We start from the raw sequence: 13673 nt of genomic DNA on the forward strand, positions 1-13673 counted from the left end.
ATCAAACAATACCCGGCCACTAGCCGTTATTTCAAACTCTTGCATTTCATAAATAGTTCCAGTATTTTCACAAGTATTTCCAGTATTTCACAAACAATTCAGTATTTTGAAATCTCAAATCTGATATACAATAATCTATACAAATTAAATCATCTGCCACACGATTTTCCACATTTTAATATATCCATATAAACAAACAAGCTTTTCACCGTTCATTTTATTCAAAAATACTATACCATATATCCTAAGTTTGTAAAATCCATTTCGAACGGTTGGTTTTCACAATAACCTTTAAATTCTCAAATAAATAAATAAATTTATATAAACATAACAATTAAATTGATTCAAATTTCATAAAATTACTAATTTAACTTAATCCCTTTACCTGATTCCTGAAAAACCCAATAACACCCCGGCCTACGCCCCAAGCATTCAAAAACCCCTAAAATCCTGAAATTCAAATTTCATTACATTACTCATCACAGTCCCTAGAATAATTTTCCCTAAAACTCCCCTAGGCTCTTAATACCCTAAATAGCCTAATAAAACCTAAATTATTAAACTTACCCCTAATTTAGGATTGGTACCCTAGAGCTCCAATTTGAAAACCTACTCCGACTAGATTTTAGAGAATCTCCCCACGAATCTCCTGACAATTTTTGTTCGTTAATTGGGCTTATAGTTTAAGAGAAATTGAGGTAAGTTTGAGAATTGACCTTACCACAAGAGATATGCATACGCTGCTCCCACTATAGATCTGCTTTAGTAGAAGTGTCGGTGGCGGTGAGCAGAGCCCAACGGTATTTTCAGCTTTCCGATCGGCCGAATATCGGAGACAAGATGGAGGAGAGTGGGAGAGAGGGGAAATGGAGTTGCGTGAAGGAGTTGCTCTCTATTCGCAGAGAGAGAAAAAAAAAAGACTTCCTGAAGGATCATCAAAGATCCTTCAGGATAACTTAACATATATATATATATATATATATATATATATATATTATTTTATTATATTATTTAATTAATAATAATTAATTAATTAATTTTTTAAAAATTTTAAATTTAAATTTTTTTAATAATACTTTTTTAAGTAATTTTTTAATAATAAATTTTTAATTAATTTTTTAAATTTTTAATTTTTTAATTTTTTAATTTTTTTTTGGGATCACTGCATTCTCCCCTCTTTACAAAAATTTCGTTCTCGAAATTTGTTAACTATTACTAGTCACATTCTTAACTCACTATCTCTATCTACAGAAGAGTCGGTAGCCACCCACATAGCGGTTCCGTCTCATGTTTATTAACTACCCTCATTTATGGTGGAGGAATACCATAGTTACAATACTGTTTTTAGGAAATTACAATAACTATAACAAAGTTTCCCAAAGACTATCCATAATTAAAACTACCAACAACTAACTACACAACCTACTCTAATCCCTCGATATACAACCATACCCTTACCCGTCGGGCACTAGCTCTCGCTGAACAGTTGCGGGTACTTCTAGCATATTTTCGCTTCTAACTCCCAAGAAGCCTCCTCAAATACATGATTCCGCCACAGCACCTTAACTAATGGAATATCCTTGGTATGCAGTTCTTGTATTTTTCGATCCAAAATCTGAACTAGTACCTCCTCGTATGCCAGAGTATCCCCTATCTCTAATGATTCATAACTGATCACATGCGAGGGGTCTAGAACGTAGCTCCTTAACATGGACACGTGAAACACATCGTGTATCCCGGACAACAGTGGGGGTAGTGTTATTCTGTACGCCGCCAAACCAATCCTCTCCATAATCTTGAACGACCCAATGTATCTAGGGCTCAGTTTGCCCTTCTTTCCATACCTTATCACCCCTTTCATCTGAGGAATCCTCAAGAATATCATATCACCTATTTCAAAATCTAGCTCCTGTCGGTGAGTATCTGCATAACTCTTCTGCTGACTCTGGGCTGCCTTGATCCTTTCCCTGATAAGTTCAACCTTTGCAGAGGCCTGCTGCACAAGTTCTGGTCCCAAAATCTGTCGCTCGCCTACTTCATCCCAGTACAATGGAGATTAGCACCGACGACCATGCAAGGCCTCATATGGTTCCATTCCAATGCTAGTCTGATGATTGTTATTGTATACAAACTCAACCAATGGCAGATATTAGATCCAACTGCCCCTAAAATCTAACACACATGCTCATAGCATATCTTCGAGAATCTGAATGGTTCGTTCGGACTATCCATCCACCTGAGGGTGAAATGAAGTGCTGAAAGTGAGTTAAGAACCCAACGCTCCCTGCAAACTCTTTCAAAAACGAGAAGTGAACCGCGAATCCCAATCTGAACCGATGGACACGGGAAGACCATGTACTCTGACTATCTCCTGAACATAGAGTTCTTCCAGCTTATCTATAGAGTAACTGGTTCTAACAGGAATGAAATGGGCAGTCTTCATCAATCTGTCAACCACTACCCATATGGCATTCTGCCCATGCAACGCTGAAGGCAATCCCAACACAAAGTTCATCGAGATATGCCCCCACTTCCACGTAGGGATGTCTAGTGGTTAAAGTGATCCCGCTGGCCTCTGGTGTTCTGCCTTCACCTGATGACATGTCAAGTACTGACCCACAAATTTAGAAATTTCCCTCTTCATGTTACTCCACCATAATGTTTCACGCAAATCTTTATACATTTTCGTGCTACCCAGGTGAATAGTATAAAATAGCGGTGAGCTTCCCCCAGAATCGTCCTCTTTATCTCTGCATCATCTGGCACACACAAACGAGTGTGAAATCTGAGAACTCCATCCTCGGTAACATTAAAGTTTGTGTGGTGCTCATCCTGTATCTTCTCTACTATCTCCATCAACTCTACATCTTTCAACTAAGATATTCTGATTCTCTCTCGTAACGTCGGTTGAATCGCCAGACTAGAAATGAACGCCTAATGATTCCCTTCTACCAATTCTATACCCAATCTCTCTAGCTTCATCACGGTATGGTGAGAAACCATAACTGCTGAGGCTGACATACCCCCAGATTTCTGACTCAATGCATTGGCTACCACGTTCACCTTTCATGGGTGATAACTAATGGTGCAGTCGTAATCCTTTATCAACTCGAGTCATCTGTGCTGCCTCATATTCAACTCCTTCTGGGTGACAAAGTACTTGAGACTCTTATAGTTAGTAAAGATCTCGCACCTTACACCATAAAGGTAGTGTCGTCAGATCTTCAATGCAAACACAACTGCTGCCAACTCCAAGTCATGCGTAGGATAGTTATTTTCGTACTCTTTCAACTGGCGAGATGCATACGCAATGACTTTCCCTTGCTACATTAGAACATAACCAAGTCCTTTCTGCAATGCGTCACTATAAATTACAAATCCAACCTCACTTGATGGAAGGGTCAACACTAGGGCAATGACTAGACACTACTTCAATTCTTAGAACCTCTGCTCATATTCGTTGGTCCAGTCAAGCTTCACATTCTTCCTCGTGAGTCATGTCAAAGAACACTACTTCAATTCTTAGAAGCTCTGCTCATATTCGTTGGTCCAGTCAAGCTTCACATTCTTCCTCGTGAGTCATGTCAAAGACCCTGATAATCGAGAGAACCCCTTGACAAATTGGCGGTAGTATCCGGCAAGACCTAAGAAACTTCTGACTTCCTGCACATTCTTCGGCCTTGCCCAATCAACTACAGCCTCTACTTTGCTCAGATCCACTGAAATCCCTTCCTTGGATACTACATGACCCAGAAATGCAACCTGCTCTAACTAGAATTTGCATTTCTTAGGTTTAGTAAATAACTTCTTTTCCCTGAGCACCTGAAGTACTAGTCTTAGATGAGCTTCATGCTCCTCAGGGCTCCTCAAATAGACCAAAATATCATCTATGAACACAATAACAAACTGTTCTAATTACTCATGGAATACCCTGTTCATCAAATCCATAAATACCGCTGGAGTATTCGTCAACCCGAATGGCATAACCAAGAACTTGTAATGGCCGTACCGAGTTTGAAAAGCAGTATTTGCTACATCATCTGATCTAACCTTCACCTGATGATATCTAGATCGCAAATCAATTTTAGATAAAATCTGCGTACCCTGAAGCTGATTAAACAGGTCGTTGATTCGGGATAATGGATACTTGTTCTTCACCGTTACCATATTAATCTCTCAGTAGTCGATGCACGTCCTCATCGACCCCATCCTTTTTCTTCACAAACAACACCGGTGCACCCCAGGGCGATACACTCAGTCTGATAAACCCCTTCTCTAGAAGCTCTTGTAGTTGCTCCTTTAACTCCTTTAATTCAGCTGGAGCCATTCTGTAATGCCCCGACCCCCTAAGTGGGCCCGAAGTGCTACTAATCCATTAATTTACCTAATAATCCACATTCTAATATCATTTATGCAGCGGAAAACATAACTATAATATTCCAACAAATACAATACCATAGTTTTCTAAATCTATCTACCAACCATAATAAATTAATCATCCACTTGTATTCAAATATATACATATCTCCAAAAACATAACCTACACTTCCAGTATTCACAATACCAGTATGTTTCACAACCATTCATAAAATCTAGAAGACCTAAAACATAAAACATAAAATGTTCACATTCCTAAAAACATCATTAAAATGCTTATACCCTTTTTCTTATATCTCCGATAAATGCTATAAAATATCGAGCTCTCTAAGCTCGATCTCGAGGAAATCCTGTAAAATATAAATTCATATTCGGGTGAGACACATCTCAGTAAGGGAAGAAATATACATATTAAAATAGCGTGTGGCTAACATGAGGTAAATAAATATCATTTTATTAACATTTGCAAATCATTAACTTAATACTGAAATCATTCTCTGAACCTACCAATCACATGTAAAGGTTTAACCCACGAGATCACCCAAGGATAGGGGTGATTATCCGCCCATACAAGTAGCACCCCTCTGCTCTGATACTTAGTAACCCGAAGATCACAACTGAAGCATACCAGGGCACTCACCTTACTCAGTAAGCCCTCAAGTGTTAAATTGATCTCGTGCTCACACTGTTCAACAATAGCTTACCGGAAAAGGCCCTAAAGATAGGGAAATCAATCTGCACATACAAGTATGTTTCCTCTGCCCTAGTATGTTATGCAACTATTGCCACATCTGAAGTTACTAGCGCACTCCCCATACTCAGCAAGCCCTCAGGTGAAGAGTACGCCCCGCCCAATCACAACATGTTCTACATGCATAAATGCCTCTAATAACATAATACATTATTCTTTCTGTCGTTATCCAATCATTCACATTTGTTTATGTTCATAGCTTAACATTTCATTGCATTTCATTTTATGTAATCTTCAACATTTCATCCTTCACATTTGTCATTTCATTACATTGTCATTGTATAACATTTTCATTTCATTTTCTTCGTACTACAGCTGGTCTTTAGCCATCATCAATTAGTCTACAACTCCTTTTAGCTGTCATCAATTAGTCTACATAGAAATGTGTTAGATCTGCTAACGTGGCTGTCGTTCAGCTGCCTTACATTTACATGGTTGCATTTAGCATACACAAGCAATATAGTCCATAACATATTTTATTCTCAATATTTTACTTATTTAGCCTGCATCTCATACATTTAACATATATTGGCACAGAATCTCATGCCACACAATTTAACAGTAAAATTCATACATATTCCTATAAAATAGGCCAACCCACATTTAACATTTATATGCTGAAAATACATTTCATTTCTTACATAATTCCTCAGAAATCACTTTTCACTTTCATCAGTTAATTTCCACATATACATAGCTAAATAAGTGGTCCTAGGCTCAGAAATCATAGTTTTACATGGTTGACATTTTATAATTCACACCAAAACATACATATATTATAACATAATTTATTACATTTAATTTCATAAAATATGCTTTAATATATAATTTCCCCTTACCTGAATTCTTGAACTACACCGACAGGAATTCCACATAGATGCCCGCGGCGCTCACCCAGACCCTGGTTCAAAAATCCTAGTTCCATTAAATTAACCCTAAATAAAATACTATTTAAATATTTCCTAGGGTCATAATTTCCAATTAAATAGTTATACCCGTAAATATACTCAATTTACCTAATTCCCCAAATCCCACCCTCACTTTGGAGTGGGACCTAGAAAATCTCAATTGAAAATTTACTCCAGCAAAAATGATGACAATCGCGACTGGGACCCTATGGTGGTGCCTGATCGTCGATTTGATTGAAGATCTAAGAAGAAATTAAGGATTTAAAGGAAATATACCTTTCCCCAGGAGTAGTGCCTACGCCGCTCCCACGACAAATCTGTTCCAGTAGAAATGTCGGTGGTGGAGTTAGGAATCCAACGACACCTTCCGTTTCCGATTCGCCGCAAATCCGTCGAGAAATTGAGAGAGAGAGAGAGAGAGAGAGAGAGAGAGAGAGAGAGAGAAGGAGATGAAGGTGAGCGTAAGGGCGGCAACATTGCTCTATGTTGAAATTGAGAATTCAATATGGATGCTATTCAATCCTAATATATAATATAATATATTATATTATAATATTATATCTTATTATATAAACATATATATATATATATATTAACATATAAATATCACATACTTAATTTAATTAATTCAATTAAATAATGTTTAATTAATTTATTAAGTCGATTAAATAATATTTAATTAATTAAATAATTAATAATTAATTAATCTAATTTTATTTTATTTTATTTTTCATACTATTCCTTTTATCTGTTCATTTATTATTTTATTTATTATTATTTTTTCCTAATTATTTCAATCATTTTAATTTTCCGGATCTTTACACATTTTGTATAGGGCTTTGGATATTGGTGCTATCCCTGGGATCAAATCAATTGCAAATTCCACCTCACGATCAGGAGACAACCTTAGTAAATCCTCTAAAAAAAACATCAGAGAACTCCCTTATCACTGAGATATCTTCCAACTTGAGTTTCTCTTTTGGCGCTTCCTTCACTATTGCAAGGTAACCCTGGTATCCTCCCAAAAGTAACCTCTTTGCTTGGATAACCGAAAGGATCCTTGGTGCCGAACGCACACACGACCCAACAAATACAAACTCCTACTCCCCAAAAGGTCTGAATATCACCTCCTTCCTACGATGGTCAATGCTTGCGTAGTTGGATGCTAGCCAGTCCATGCCCAGAATAATGTCAAACCATACATATCAAGGACTATCAAACTAGCAAGCAGCACTCTCCCCTGAATCTCTATTGGATAATCCCTTATCACCTTGCTACATACTAACACTGACCCTATTGGTGTGTCCACTCCTAACTCAGTCTCTAACAGTTAAGCTTCTAACCCACATAATTTAACAAATCCCCGAGACACAAATGAGTGGGTTGCACTTGAATCAAATAATACAATGGCACTATCTGACAATATGGAATTGATATAATATACGGGTTCTAATTTAATAATTCATACTCTAATTCTATTAGAAAACCATTGAGGTAAAAATCTCCATCCTAACATTAACTTCACACACATACCCACTCATCCTAACATTCCAACCTAAATTTTCTGAGTTCAAGTCCCTCAACCTAGAAATGAAACCATCGATGGATTTACCATAGTTTTCTGAAACTCACGACTGATTCAGAAAATCATAGAAGTCCGTCAATAGATTTCTGCCTCCAAGCTTCCATACTAAAACCCATCTTAACCTACCCAATCCTATCTCTATCTTATCTCAACTTATACTCTGGTAATTATCAATCCTCAAAGTCTGCAGAACCTAGCAAACCTAAGCTTTGATACCACTTGTAACGACTAGGACTATACACGGTTCGGTGCGGTTCGATTTTGGCCAGAACCGAAAATCAAACAGAAATTTTTGTGTTTTGGAATTCTCGAACTGAAACCAAAACCAAACCGAAATTATGCTTTATTTGAAAACTGAAAATGTGGCAGTTCGATTGTGGTTTTTTAGTTTTAAATAGATTTTTTTTACAAAAAAAATAACCTTTATTTTTCATTAAGTTGTTGAAAATTTATTGAGCATTTTAATTTTTTATAGGGACTCATAATTTTAACAAAATAAAATCTCTTGGGCACTTTTAACAAAAATAACCTTTATTTTTCATAAAGTTTTTAAAAATTTATTGAGGATTTTTATTTTCTATAGTGGTTATATGACTATATTGCATGCTATATTTTTACTAGCCATATATGTATCAAATAAATCAGTTTTTCGATTTTTTTTGGTTCGGTTTCAACATAAAACCAAAAGTGAAACCAAAATCGAACATTGTTATTTTTGACAACCGCAACTAAAATCGAAAATCGAAAAATTGAACCGTTTATGGTTTCGGTTTGGTTTTGGTCTGATTTTTTATTTTTTGATAATTTTTGTACACCCCTAGTAACGACCCCGACCTGCCACGTGGGTCCAGAGTGCTACTTTAGTGACGTCTGTGTACCTAATACCTTGTTCATCATAAATAAAACACATATATGCAGCGAAAATAAAATACAAAATCCTCAAAGTATATTACTAGAGTTCTAACTATCTTTATACACAAATATATCCATTTTCACATAATTACATCTTATAAAATTAAACAAAAATAAAATCTCTATCTACACACTACCTACACAAATTTACACCTCTAGCCCGCTAGACCCGTTCTCTAGGATTTCCTGAAAAGATAGTTTGTAAAGTAGGGGTGAGGCACAACTCAATAAGGGAAAGACTAAGTTAATGTCAGTGTGTGGCCAACATGCATTTAGTGTACAGAAAATAACCAGTTCACTAAGTAGATAAACACATTTATGAAAACATTCTTATTTTACACTCACACACACAATTAGCCGAGGATAGAAAAAATTTCCCGCCCATACAAGTAGCTCCCCTTTGCTCTAATACCATTACTGCTATTAGGACACTCACCTTTCTCAGTAAGCTCTCAAAGTTATCTTATTAATTAATCGTATTCATATAAATTAACAAATATACATATAAGACACTCCCTGTGACAAATACGCCATTTACTTTCCCATGGCACGGGTTGTGCGGCCTGAAGGCTGGACTATTGTCCTGGAGGATCCACCTAGACAATAGTCATCTGTACTCTCTACTAACATACTCCGCGGGTCTACGCAGCTCCAACTACTGGTCCGATTGCGCTCACCCATGGGGGTGTATTCACCTTACGTAGGCAAACCGGACAAGGCCACCCTACACCTCTTAGCACAGGTGTGGGCGCACACGACCACATAACACATCTCTAGCAATGGTACCGTGCTCACAATACACTGGTCCCATGGGTTCTTAAAGCATATCATGCAATTTAGATAATAGAAATTACCATTTAAAACATCAATTCACGTATATTTCCTATTATTCCAAAAACCTGGCTCCTGGCCACAAAATACAATCCGACATATAACCATCAATTAAAACTCGGCTCTTGGCCGTCAAATAATAATCCTGGCCCTTGGCCAATCAAACAATACCCGACCACTAGCTATTAGTTCAAACTCCTGCATTTCATAAACAGTTCCAGTATTTTCACAAGTATTTTCAGTGTTTCACAAACAATTCAGTATTTCAAAATCTCAAATCCAGATATACAATAATCTATACAAATTAAATCATCTGCCACACGATTTTTCACATTTTAATATATCCACATAAACAAACAAGCTTTCCACCGTTCATTTTATTCAAAAATACCATACCATATATCCCAAGTTTGTAAAATCCATTTCGAATGGTTGGTTTTCACAATAACCTTTAAATTCCCAAATGAATAAATAAATAAATATATTTATATAAATATAACAATTAAATTGATTTAAATTTCATAAAATTACTAACTTAACTTAATCCTCTTACATGATTCCTGAAAAACTCGATAACACCCCAGCCTACGCCCGAGGCATTAAAAAATCCCTAAAACCTTGAAATTCCAATTTCACTACATTACTCATCACAATTCCTATAATAACTTTCCTTAAAATTTCCCTAAACTCTAAATACCTTGAATAGCCTAATAAAGCGTAAATTATCAAATTTATCCCCGATTTAGGATTGGTACCTTGAAACTCCAATTCGAAAACTTGTTCCGACTAGATTGTAGAGAATCTCCCCATGAATCTCCTGACAATTTCCGTTCGCTAATTGAGTTTATAATTTAAGAGAAATTGAGGTAAGTTTGAGAATTGACCTTACCCTAGGAGATATGCCAACGCCGCTCCCACAATAGATCCGCTCCAATAGAAGTGCCAATGGCGGCGAGTAGAGTCTAACGGTATTTTTTGGATTTCCGATCGCCCGAATATCGGAGATGAGATAGAGGAGAGTGGGAGAGAGGGGAAACGAAGCTACATGAAGGAGTTGCTCTCTGTTCACAGAGAGAAAAAAAAAAAAAAAGACTTGATCCGTTAGGATAACTTAACATATATATATATATAAATATATATATATATATATATATATATATATATAATATTTTAGTATAATATTATATTATTTAATTAATAATAATTATTTAATTAATTAATTTTTTAAAATTTTAAAATTTTAATTTTTTAATAATAATTTTTTTAATTAATTTTAATTTTTTTTAGGATCACTACAGTAATGGTTGAGGTTAGCCTTATGCCAATTGACCCGATTGTTTAGGTGTCGCTCCACCCGTTTAAGTGAGCATTATAGTGGTAATCCTTGTGCTTGTTAGATAAGGCAGGAACGTAGGCAATTTGCCGAACTTCGATAACACTTCTGAGTGTCACTTACTTTTTACTGTTTTCTGGTGCATGCTTAGTTGATTAAATTGCGCTATTTAATTTTTGCTACATATTGCAATTGATTTATTTTACTTGCACTAGATTAACTTTAGGGATGTGAAAATATTGTTGTTAGGATACCGACCTAGGACATTAATTTTAGAAATACCAATTCACCCCTCTCTTGGGATCACGGTAAAGATAACAATATGCATGATGTTTTGTGGAGTGTCTTTCTATTTTTAGTGCCTTTTGTCTATGTGTATTTGTTGTTGAGCCTATGGGGGCACTTTTGTCCAATGGTGAGAACTATCTCAGGGATAGAAAGAGATAATATATAGAAAATTAAAATTATGATTAGTAGTTATGAAAAATTTTAATTTAATTATTAATAGTTGTTACAAAAAATAAATTATAAATTTTTGTTATAATTTTAAAATATTAATAATTTTATTTATAATACAATTTCAAAATATTAATCAACTAGATTATAGATAATCATGGTATACGTGCTTTGTGCATATTTGACCACTCACACCTCCAAATTTTTAGGGAGAAGTTATAAAACTCTCTCTTTGGTTTACTGTCTAAAAAACAAGAAGCTAACTTATGGTTTTATCTACTGTTATAAATGAGTCAAGTCGTTTAAGAGTGGCTTAAGAGTTTGACTCAGTAAGAACTCATTTAGGTTTATTTATTATATAAATGAATAACTCTTAAACCCAATTTTGAGGCTCACTTAATAAATGAGTAGATGTCACGCCCCAAACCTGTAGGGTTTAAGGTTGCGACTTCCAATAACTTCCTATAATAATTGCACATGTGACGTAAGAAATTAAAATAACGGAATTAAATAAAACCTCATAAACTTTTATATTAGAGTGCTAAATAACCACATTACAAGAGTATCTCCAACATTTAAATTAACATTCTTAAAAATTTCAAAACATAAAAGCATTTTCAACTGATACTATACTAGTATTTATTCTAAACTGCTCCCTTTAATCCCGCCCACATGCTTGCTATACCTGATTCTCAATACGCTCCTCAAAGCTGTCTATAAGGTAAGAGAATAATTGGGTGAGACGACACTCAGTAAGTAAGAAAAATTATATCAGTGTATAGTTATGATGAACTTTACTGTATCATAAATGTAACAATTAACATTTAATACTATAGTTTCAAAATTGCATGTAAAACTATAAAAAATTTATAAATTTCTGCATAAAATTTATTTCCACCAAGCTATAGTTGTAACATTTGTAAATGTTAGCTGTAAACTATAACTGTGTTTTAAAACAGTGAAATGTAATTGTAATAATTATATATATATATATATTCTTTTATACTTGTTTTATAAAACATCCCTTAAACCCGTAAACTGTGGGTCATGTTTACCCTCACGACAGGGTTGTGCAGTCTGAATACTGTACTTAGCTGGTGGCTAATCAAACTAAGTAAAACTTTAATTGTAAACTATAAGTGCGATTTTCCCTATGAAGTTTTGGTCCAGAACTAAGTGTGCATTCAAGAGAAATCCACTGCTCTGAAAACCACTCTATAGAATAGTGTGTGTGCACTCTCTATAACTGTAAATCATAAGCTACAGTACTGGGCATCTGTAACTCTGTGATCTCTAAGTCATAAGAATTTTTAAAACATACTAATATATAAATCATGCAATAAAAATAGCATCATAAAAATATTAGATTGCTCATTGTTTCACAAAATATGTAATGCACTTTAATAAAAATAAACTCATGCCACATGGTTTGGTTTTCGTGCTGAAAATATTTATTCTCAATAGAACATCATAAAACTGTAAATTACCTGAGAGAATTAAAATATTTTCTTTAAAAAATAAACTCAGGTATATTTTATAAAAAGCTGATATAATCAAATCCACTTACCTTGATCTCATCTAGAATGGAAAACTTTCTAGTAAATCCTTAACCTATGACAAGATAACCACAAATTCATGATTTAGAAAATGAATTATAATATCGCTTTGAACCTCAAAGGTCTAATTTTAAATTCGATTGTATTTATTAAACCGTTATTCAAAAAAATATGAGGCTTATCTCGAAATGATATTCTTTTTATGCCTAGAATTTAGAGATAAATTTTGTATCCATACAACATGGTTTGGTCACTAAATTTAATTTTCTTGAAATTGACTTTCAATTCTGCTAATTAAACTAACATCCCAAAATTCAGCACTTACTTTGAAAAATCAAAGAGACATCTTTTCAAGCTTAAAAAATTACCAAATTGAATTCATATGCTCCTATATATGTTATATACGAGCCTACCAAATTTTGTGGTCAGATTTTGACTAGAAGTTATAAAATAAACTCGGAAAGTAAGTTTGCTAGTAGCTTTAACAGCATACTGATAGGATATCAACTGTAGTTTTGAAAAATCAAAAATCATATCAAATGACTTTAGAAAAATACGAAATTTAATCTTCAAGAATATTGATATATTAACTATTAGCTCACCAAATTTAAAATTTTTTTGGCATAACCTCTGCTCTAGATAAATCATCATCTTTTAGACATTCAATATTCTAGTAAGGTTCAAAATATAAATCTTGAAAATTCTAAAGACCATACCCTAGGATACCTCCAAAATTTGATTTAAAAACATACCTTGATTTAATCGTTCATGTTACAATTTCTCAAGACTCAAAATTCTTATCTTTATAATCTTGGACTCTCTTATTTTCTCTCTTTCTCCTTCTCTTCCTTTCTTTCTTTTCTTCTCTTTCTCCTTCTCTCCCTCTTGCAATGCCTACATATAACACCCCTCACTCCTTTTATATAAATGTGATAAGACACATTAATGAGGGGATAAGACACAT

The sequence above is a fragment of the Malania oleifera genome, chromosome 11 (assembly GCF_029873635.1).
Source record: "Malania oleifera isolate guangnan ecotype guangnan chromosome 11, ASM2987363v1, whole genome shotgun sequence".
Taxonomy (NCBI): Eukaryota; Viridiplantae; Streptophyta; class Magnoliopsida; order Santalales; family Ximeniaceae; genus Malania; species Malania oleifera.